Source organism: Dasypus novemcinctus, chromosome 11 (assembly GCF_030445035.2).
Source record: "Dasypus novemcinctus isolate mDasNov1 chromosome 11, mDasNov1.1.hap2, whole genome shotgun sequence".
Taxonomy (NCBI): domain Eukaryota; kingdom Metazoa; phylum Chordata; class Mammalia; order Cingulata; family Dasypodidae; genus Dasypus; species Dasypus novemcinctus.
This window is the reverse complement of record NC_080683.1, coordinates 58,830,593-58,839,567: the sequence shown is the minus strand read 5'-3', so window position 1 is coordinate 58,839,567 and position 8,975 is coordinate 58,830,593. Positions and strand designations below refer to the sequence as shown.

General features: G+C 42.5%; 1 long non-coding RNA gene across 1 annotated transcript; it reads right to left on the bottom strand.

Moving 5' to 3' along the window:
* Window positions 1-3,075: 3,075 nt before the first annotated feature.
* LOC131280412 (uncharacterized) lies at window positions 3,076-4,811 on the bottom strand. Its single transcript, XR_009187981.1, has 3 exons — window positions 4,675-4,811; window positions 3,442-3,486; window positions 3,076-3,159 (listed from the first exon to the last, which is right to left on the bottom strand). It is a non-coding gene; the product is annotated as an uncharacterized lncRNA (long non-coding RNA).
* Between the last annotated feature and the right edge of the window lie 4,164 nt (window positions 4,812-8,975).

Sequence of the window (8,975 nt, the reverse complement as noted above, 5' to 3'; positions counted from 1 at the left end):
CCTCTGTGTATCTTTTTGTTGTTGTTGTATCATCTTACTGTGTCAACTCTCACATTAGCCAGCAATCCTGCATGGGGTGGCACTCCTGTGGGGGTGGCATTCTGTGTGGGCCAGCACTCTGCGTGGGCCAGCTTGCTGCATGGGCCAGCTTGCCTCCACCAGGAGACCCTGGGTATTGAACCCTGGACCTCCTATATGGTAGGCTGGAGCCCAGTTGCTTGAGCCACATCTGCTTCCCTACCTTATTCCTTTACTTGTTATTTCCTTCACTTGTAGTTGTTATTTTGTATTAGCTGAATGATTTATAATCATGTTCCCAGACCCCTCCTTTTAAGCCAGTTAGCTCGGCGGCAGACTTGGCCCAGTGGTTAGGGTGTCCGTCTACCACATGGGAGGTCCATGGTTCAAACTCCGGGCCTCCTTGACCCGTGTGGAGCTGGCCCATGCGCAGTGCTGATGCGTGCAAGGAGTGCCGTGCCACGCAGGGGTGCCCCTGCATAGGGGAGCCCCACACACAAGGAGTGCGCCCCATAAGGAGAGCTGCCCAGCTCAAAAGAAAGTGCAGCCTGCCCAGGAATGGTGCGACACACACGGAGAGCTGACACAACAAGATGACACAACAAAAAGAAACACAGATTCCCATGCCACTGACAACAACAGAAGTGGACAAAGAAGAAGACACAGCAAACAGACACAGAGAACAGACAACCAGGTTGGGGGGAGGAAGGGGAAAGAAATAAAAAAATAAAATAAAGTCAGTTAGCTCAAGGACTTCTCAGGTCCATGCTTATTTTCTATTGACATTAGGTAAAAAGCACAACCAATCAGTACAAATTAACTTGAATCCTTAATTTGAATTTATGCACAACCATTCACATCAGTATCCCCACCTTCCTTTGTTTAATCCCACAAAAACCCAGAGTATTTCCAACTTGGGAAGGCAGAACTGAGATTTTTCTACTGTCTCCTTACTTGGCTGCCATGTAATAAAACTCTTTCTTTTCTCACAATCCCTGTTTTTTATCTCACTGAATCTTTGAAGTGTCCAGTCCAGATGTCCTGCAATGCACTCCAGAGATTACTGTGACAGTTTCCTTGTTCAGTTGTATTGCTGAGCCAGCTCTTCCATCCCTAGTCTTGTGAGTCATGGGATTGGGTAGATCCTGGGGCCTGGGGAACTTGCTAGACCTTTGAGGTAAGAATTAGAGAGTTCAGAGTACATCTTTGTCCATATTGCAAGGCTCAACTTCATCAATGTGCCTATGCAGGACTCCAGGTACATTCAATCCCTCCTCAACACCACCTCAACCTTTGTTTATGGAAAAAACCAGTCACACTCTCTACACAACACAGTCTTTGGGATCCTTTTTAAAATTCTAAGCAGAAAAGAAACAGAGGTGCTTGATTCATTTTTCTTCTGGGTTGATGATGTGGGTCCACTCTTAAGAGGCCAAAAGTAAAATGCGGTTGATTGCAGATTTGGAATAAGAGAATTGTCATTTCTGCCTTGAGGATTTGTAAAGAAATATCCTCACCGTCCAGCTTCCCCATAACAGACCTACATACCAGAGGCTGCAAATTGGGCTAAAACTTTGAGATGTGAAATGATGGGTGGGTGGGATGGACAGAAAATGGGTTATCATTGCCACAAGCTACCCCATCATTTATGCAGTTCATCTTATTTCCCCAGGAATCTGTCATCATGAAGATAGAAAAGATCATTTTGCAGATGAGGAAATGGAGAGGTACAGTGGTTTGCCCAATGCCACTCAGATTGGTGAAACAATTTGCCTGCTGGTGGGCAGACCTGGGCTTAAAGCCTGTCTCTTAAACCAGTCCTGTGCTTTGTCAATTTGCAATGATGGAGTAATTTTTTTCTTTTAAGATTTATTTTTATTTCTCTCCTCTTCCCTCTCTAAACCCCTGTTGTCTGCTCTCTGTGTCCATTTTGCTGCGTGTTCTTCTTTGTCTACTTCTGTTGTTGTCAGTGGCACAGGAATCTGTGTTTCTTTTTGTTGCATCATCTTGTGTGTCAGCTCTCCGTGTGTGTTGCACCATTCCTGGGCAGGCTGCACTTTCTTTAGCACTGGGCAGCTCTCCTTATGGGACGCACTCCTTGCACGTGGGACTCCCCTATGCGGGGACACCCCTGCGTGACATGGCACTCCTTGTACACATCAGCACTGTGCATGGGCCAGCTCCACACGGGTCAAGGAGGCCCCGGGGTTTGAACTGCGGACCTCCCATGTGGTAGACAGACGCCCTATCCACTGGGCCAAGTCCGCTTCCCATGATGGAATAACTGGATTTTGTATTTAGATGCCTGAGGAAAGAGTTTTGAAATGACTGGTGCAGGGGACAAGAACACGATCTACTCAGCAGACATGAAAGATTCTCATAATACTTAAAATCAGAACAAAAAGTTTTGCACTGTCTTATTCTTGAATTTTAGAGTATGGAAAATGTGGCAATCTCTATTCTAGCTTTACTACTTGAAACCATTTTCCTTCCTGGTCTGCCAAAATCATTTTTTGGTCTTCAGAGATTGAGTCAAGACATTATATATATGGGGGTGGGTTACTTTTTTTTGGAGGTTTTCATAATGGATTGTTTGTCTTTTAGGTTGTAAACTGAATCACTTTTGGAACTATGTATCTGTTTTATAGCCATTTTCCTTCTTTAGTAGTTTTGCAAAAATCTCTCTTCCCTCTCCATAGGCTATAAATACTCTCTGCAATTACCAGGTGTCTGTCTTCCCCTGTCTATTACAGGGAATTTCGAAAGTTTCAATTATATATCTAATTTCAGATCATGGTCTAGATTGTATTTTTATCTTAAAAAGAGAATTTAAGGTAACTTTTCTCAATGCAGTTGCACATAGCTCAATTGTTTTAATTTTTTTTGTACATTAAATATATGTATTTTCAACTAGGTCTCCTATTTTCTTCCATTTTTAAAAATTCATCATCAGTACCCTAAAAAAGAAAGAAAGAAAAGAAAGGGAGGGAGGAAGGAAGGAAGGGGAGAGGAAGTGAGGGAATAAGAAAAGTAAAGGAAACTTACAATCAACCATTTGCACTTAGTCACAGTTCAATTTCTTTATTGCCAGTTGTGTAGGTTGTGAATTTCTAAGCTCTCTTCAATGTTTAGGAATATCTCCTCCAGAAGCAATAAAGAAAGGGAGAGTTAGTGATATGCAAATTAGCTAGGATATTTTGTAGCAGAAACAAACAAAAAGAAACCCTCAAATTGCCTTAAATAATAAAGATGTTTCTTGACTCATATAATAAGACATCTAAAAAAGGGGGTGGCCTTCAGAATGAGTCGATCTTATGACTCAGTGCTGTCATTAAGAATTCAGATTCTTTCCATCTAAACATTCTACTCATCACAGCATAAACTTTATTCTAAGGACTGATTGTTCTTGGGGTAAAAATATACCTGTCATAGCAGTTGGAGTGACAAGAGTCCTTTTTCACGTTTAGTCTAGGAGAGAGAATAAAATATCATTTCTTTGTATGGTTCTCTCTAGTGCCAGAAAAATCTCCCAAAATATCCCAGAACCTGACATCATATTAAACTGAATTGGGTCAGGTGTCCATTTCCAAACCAATTCCTACAACAAGAGGAATGCCATGTTTAGACCTGCTATTTTAGGTTGGATTTCCCAGGAAGCACACTCTAAGATAAGATAATTTCTATGCAGGAGCTTTATTGGAGAGTATCCTCCAATCAACACCTCTGGGGGAGTGAAGGGAGTAGGATTGTGAAGAGAGATGAGTTAAATAGAAGACTAAGCCAATTCCAAAGGGGAACTCTAGAGCTGCCCTTAAGAATTGTTCTTCCTTGCATTAAGATTACTCTTCAAAATTGGGAAGTGGACTTGGCCCAGTGGATAGGGCATCCGTCTACCACATGGGAGGTCCGCGGTTCAAACCCTGGGCCTCCTTGACCCATGTGGAACTGGCCCATGCGCAGTCCTGATGCACGCAAGGAGTGCTGTGCTGCGGAGGGGAGCCCCACGCACAAGGAGTGCGTCCCGTAAGGAGAGCCCCCGGCATGAAAGAAATTTCAGCCTGGCCAAGAATGGCGCTGCACACACAGAGAGTTGACACAGCAAGATGACATAATAAAAAAGAGACACAGATTCCCGTGCCACTGACAACAACAGAGGCGGACAAAGAACACACAGCAAATGGACACAGAGAACAGACAACTGGGGTTGGGGGTGGGGGTGGAGGGGAGAGAAATAAATAAAATAAATCTTAAAAAAAAAAAGACTACTCTTCAAAATTGAACAGTCACTGGGTATGAGCTGGCTTTCAGGATATGGTGTGACTTTGGACGAGGCTTTCTTTGGTTTTCCTTTCTATCTGGGGCAATGCCTAAGGAAGAACTCAGCTGAGAGTTATCAGTCACCAACACTCATCAGCTGGGAGGAATGAATGCCTCAATAATAAAGTGGGGAAATCTGGGCAGCACATCACAGCATCCATTACAATCCACCTTTTGAATCACTAGAATCCACTATCTTTGTATAATATGTTCTGGAAATAGCTCCTCCAGATTCTAGTTGGTCTGCTTTCTTTAAGAAACTTTTAAATGGGAAAGTTAGTAGTCAGGATGAATTGATGCTCTTTCAAGAACTGAAGGAGTTGAATAAAGTGAACTTACCTCCAAGTGGCTTGTTGGTCTCCTCAAAGGATAATGCCATACCGGGGGCTCAGCATTGATCTTTGTTGCTGGCATGTTGGACATTCAGCAGCATTGATGTCTAGATCAGCCTTGGAGAGTGGGAGTCCACGTTGTTGGACCCATGTGTAGCTTCTTTCCCTGTCACTATAGCTACTTTATTCACAAATCCATTGTGTCACACTGATGTCATTCTTTCTAGTTGGTTGTTTAGAATACTTTGCCTGTATTCTACAGGTTCAACCACATGTCTCTTCCCAAGGTCTCTTTTTTATCCAGTCTCCCAAAATTTCTCCTAGGTCCTTGACCAAGTTATCAGGTCATTTTCTACTGCACATAAACCCGTATATGTTTGTACCTTGAACCACTTCTATTTCCATATAAAATGGATGACCCGGAGTACAACTCAAAAGTCTGTCCATAAAGAGATTTCCTCTCACTGCTGCCTTTCATGGCTATCCCAAAGTGGGTTATATTGAAGCAGCAGACCATTTTCAGCTTGCACCTACATACCAACCCAACTCATGCATGAATCAAGATTGTATTTCTTTTTTCCTCTGTCTGCTAGTCTTAAGAGACAAGACTACATTATGGCCATAAGTGTGAGTTGAGGGAGAAGCTGTGAAGATAGCATGGGGATCTACGCTATTCGTGCCTATAACTTACTTGTGCCTTCTTTCGCTGCTAACACCCAGTCTCAGAAGTATCACTTCCATCTTCCAATGGGCTGCTCTTGGACCCACACAACTTTTTGACACAATGGGTCTGATAGAACACAGATTTCGATGAGCAGTTCTGACTGGATGGCCATTTGGTGTTCCAAGGGCAGGAGTTCTGTCCCTACCAGAGCCCAGGGTCATGCCAGGAGCTATTTTCCAAATGATGAATACTTACTTATGCAGATAGCATGGATTTGCTCCAGAACCTAGGAGCCACGAAGTGATTCTTTTGTTGGAGGATTGTCATTAAATAAACTCCACGTGGCATCTTCTCCCAGCACAGATACCTCCAATATCATAGGGTCTCCAGAACCTGTTTGTTGGCAGTCTTTCATGTCACCTGCCAAATGGGTGGTGAATTATTCTCAAGTAGAAAATATGCTATCACAGAATATAAAGAGGCCTACCTGGAGAGCTTCTTTTAGAGTGGTGGGAGGTATATGATGCAATAATATATACTAGCTGTACTAGTATGTCCAAGATCACTGGACCTTTAGTAACTTCCCTGATCTGGTGGGCCCCTGATTCTTCATAGGGTTTAATACTCACCTTTTGAAATGCATGAGTCTTACCAATGCCTCTAGTGTATTTAACATTCCTTACCTGTTTGATGGCATTGGCATAGTGGTTCAATGTGATGTTCTATGGAAAGATCAAGTGGATGAATCTTTTATTTTAAAGATTTATTTTATTTATTTACCACCCCCCATTGTTTGCAGTCACTGTCTGCTCTTTGTGTCCATTTTCTGTGTGCTTTCTGTGTCTGCTCATCTTCTCTTTGGGAGGCATTGGGAACCAAACCTGGGACCTCCCATGTGGAACAGAGGCGCTCAGTCACCTGAGCCACCTCAGCTCCCTGGTTTGTTTTTTCTCTCATTGTCTTTCCTCTTTATGTCTCTTTTGTTGCATCAGCTCACTGTGCCTATCTGCTGTGCCAGCTCGACTTCTCTAGGAGGCACTGGGAACCAAACCTGGGACCTTCCTTGTGGTAGGTGGAAACCCAATTGCTTGAGCCATATTCACTTCCCAAATGCATGAATCTTTTAACAAGTAGTGTCAGAAACTTCCTTCAGAAATTGCATCCATCATCCATGCAGAATCTAAGTCCCCTCTTGATATAGAGGAGGAGTGGACATAACCATCCCGGGGTCCACAGGCTGGAGGAATAGAGTATGGATTAGAGTGGATTTACTGATATTCTACTATGGAACTATTGTGATTAGTAATTGTAGCAATGATGTGGAGAAAGTGGCCATGGTAGCTGCTGAGGGTAGGGAGAGGGAAGAAGAGATATGATGTCGGGGGCATTTTCATCACTTGGAGTTGTCCTGGGTGGTACTGCAGGGGCAGATGCTGGACTATGTATGTCCTGCCACGGCCCACTGGGTGGACTGGGGGAGAGTATAAATTACAATGTAAACTATTATCCATGTGGAGCAGCAGTGCTCCGAAATGTATTCACCACGGGAAGCGGACTTGGCCCAATGGATAGGGTGTCCGTCTACCGCATGGGAGGTCTGCGGGTTCAAACCCTGGGCCTCCTTGACCCATTTGGAGCTGGCCCACATGCAGTGCTGATGCATGCAAGGAGTGCTGTGCCATGCAAGGGTGTCCCCTGCATAGGGGAGTCCCACGCTCAAGGAAGCCCCACGTGCAAGGAGTGCACCCCGTAAGGAGAGCTGCCCAGCATGAAAGAAAGTACAGCCTGCCCAAGAATGGTGCCGCACACACGGAAAGCTGACACAAGATGACGCAACAAAAAGAAACACAGATTCCAGGTGCCGCTGATAAGGATAGAAGTAGTCACAGAAGAATACACAGCAAATGGACACAGAACAGAGAAGGGGAGGTGGGGAGGAGAGAAATAAATAAAAAATAAATCTTAAAAAAAATGTATTCACCAAATGCAGTGAATATGCCACGATGATGAGAGAGGTTATTGATGTGGGAGGAATGGGGTGTGTGGGTGGGGAGGTATATGGGGACCTCTTACATTTTTTGAATGTAACATTTAAAAAAAATAGAGAAAAAAATGATAGGAACACAAAGAAGGAGAAATGGAGAATAAGAAACATGTATATTATCTATGGAAAACAAAATTATAAAGTCCTAAAAAAAAGAAAAAAAAGTATTTTCTGCTTCAAATAGCTATTTTTTCCCACTATTTTATTTTTTTCCTACTTGCTCTTCTTTCTTAATTTGTTTCTTTCTAATATCCTAGAGTTCCAAACCAAATTTAAGAAATTCTCAATTGTAACAGGAGTGCCATGGAATAATTGCATTTTGGCTTCTTCTTTTCTTCCTTTTTGCTTCTTTTCTTCCTTTTTTGTAGCTTTATTTATTCTACTATTTCATTTCATTTTTCTTGCACTGTTGACACTTGAGTGATGATCAGCACTGCATCAAGGTTTTCCTCTACTTATGACACTAATATTTTTTAATTGTCTGAGACAGGCGAGTAGATACGGCTCAAGCAGTTGAGTGCTTGCTTCCCACACGGGAGGGCCCAGGTTTGGTTCCCCATACCTCCTAAAAGCAAAAGGTCAAACAAATGAAAGAAAACTCAGGAAGCTGATGTGGCTCAGTGGTTAAGTGCCGGCTTGTTGCAAACCATGTCCAGAGTTCAATCCCTGGCCTTGGTACCTCAAGAGAAAAAAAAAAGAAAAGAAAGAATATAGAATCAAAATGTCTGAGACACCTTTTTTTTTCTCAATTTTTTTTTTCTGGGATAATACAGGAAATTTTTTTTCTCTGTGTAAACTTGAGCATTTATGGATAGTTTTGTCATTTTCTCCAGCCTTACATGGTACAGACATTATGAAATTGGCTGTATTGTCAAATGGTGCTTAGCAGGACCTCATCAAGGCAAGCTCCATTGACAGAGAATGTGGACTCAGGGTAGTCCATTTATAGTTCTGAAGGCTGGTAGTGAGAAGGGTAGGTCTACTATCACTGTGGAATCCATCTGTAAAAGAGTCGTGGTAGATGCACTGCAGAGCTTCCAGCTCGTAGTGCCACTCCTCTCTAAATCCTCACTGTGGCCCTCGCCGTTGCCCATGACTCGCTCAGACATGGACTGTGTGGGTTGGACTAAGGGGGCTGCACTGTGTGCTTCGATATATATATATATATATATATATATATATATATATTTAATGCTATGATATATATATATATATATATATATTTAATGCTATGTAATAAGTAGACCTTTCCTGATATGGTAACAGAAAAAGTGCTTTTTTATTTTAAATTCTCAAGATGTTCTGTTGTTATTTCAGAATGTTTCTGGGTTCTTGTAGAATCCATTGAATGATGAATATGGAAATACAACTTTACCTCATTCTCTGTTGTCAGCATTTTGGGTATGACCAATTTCACTTCAGAAGCAACAAATTTAGACCTTGTCTAGAGTCACCACAAAAGCTTTATTCCTTGTTTTATTTGCAGCTGCTGCAATGTTGGTTTGTCAACATAATGTTATATGGTCCCCAGAGTGTGATCTGCCTCTATTAGATTAATTTATCATGCCTGCCATTTCTCTAGGTTCCCCTCAGACTTGAG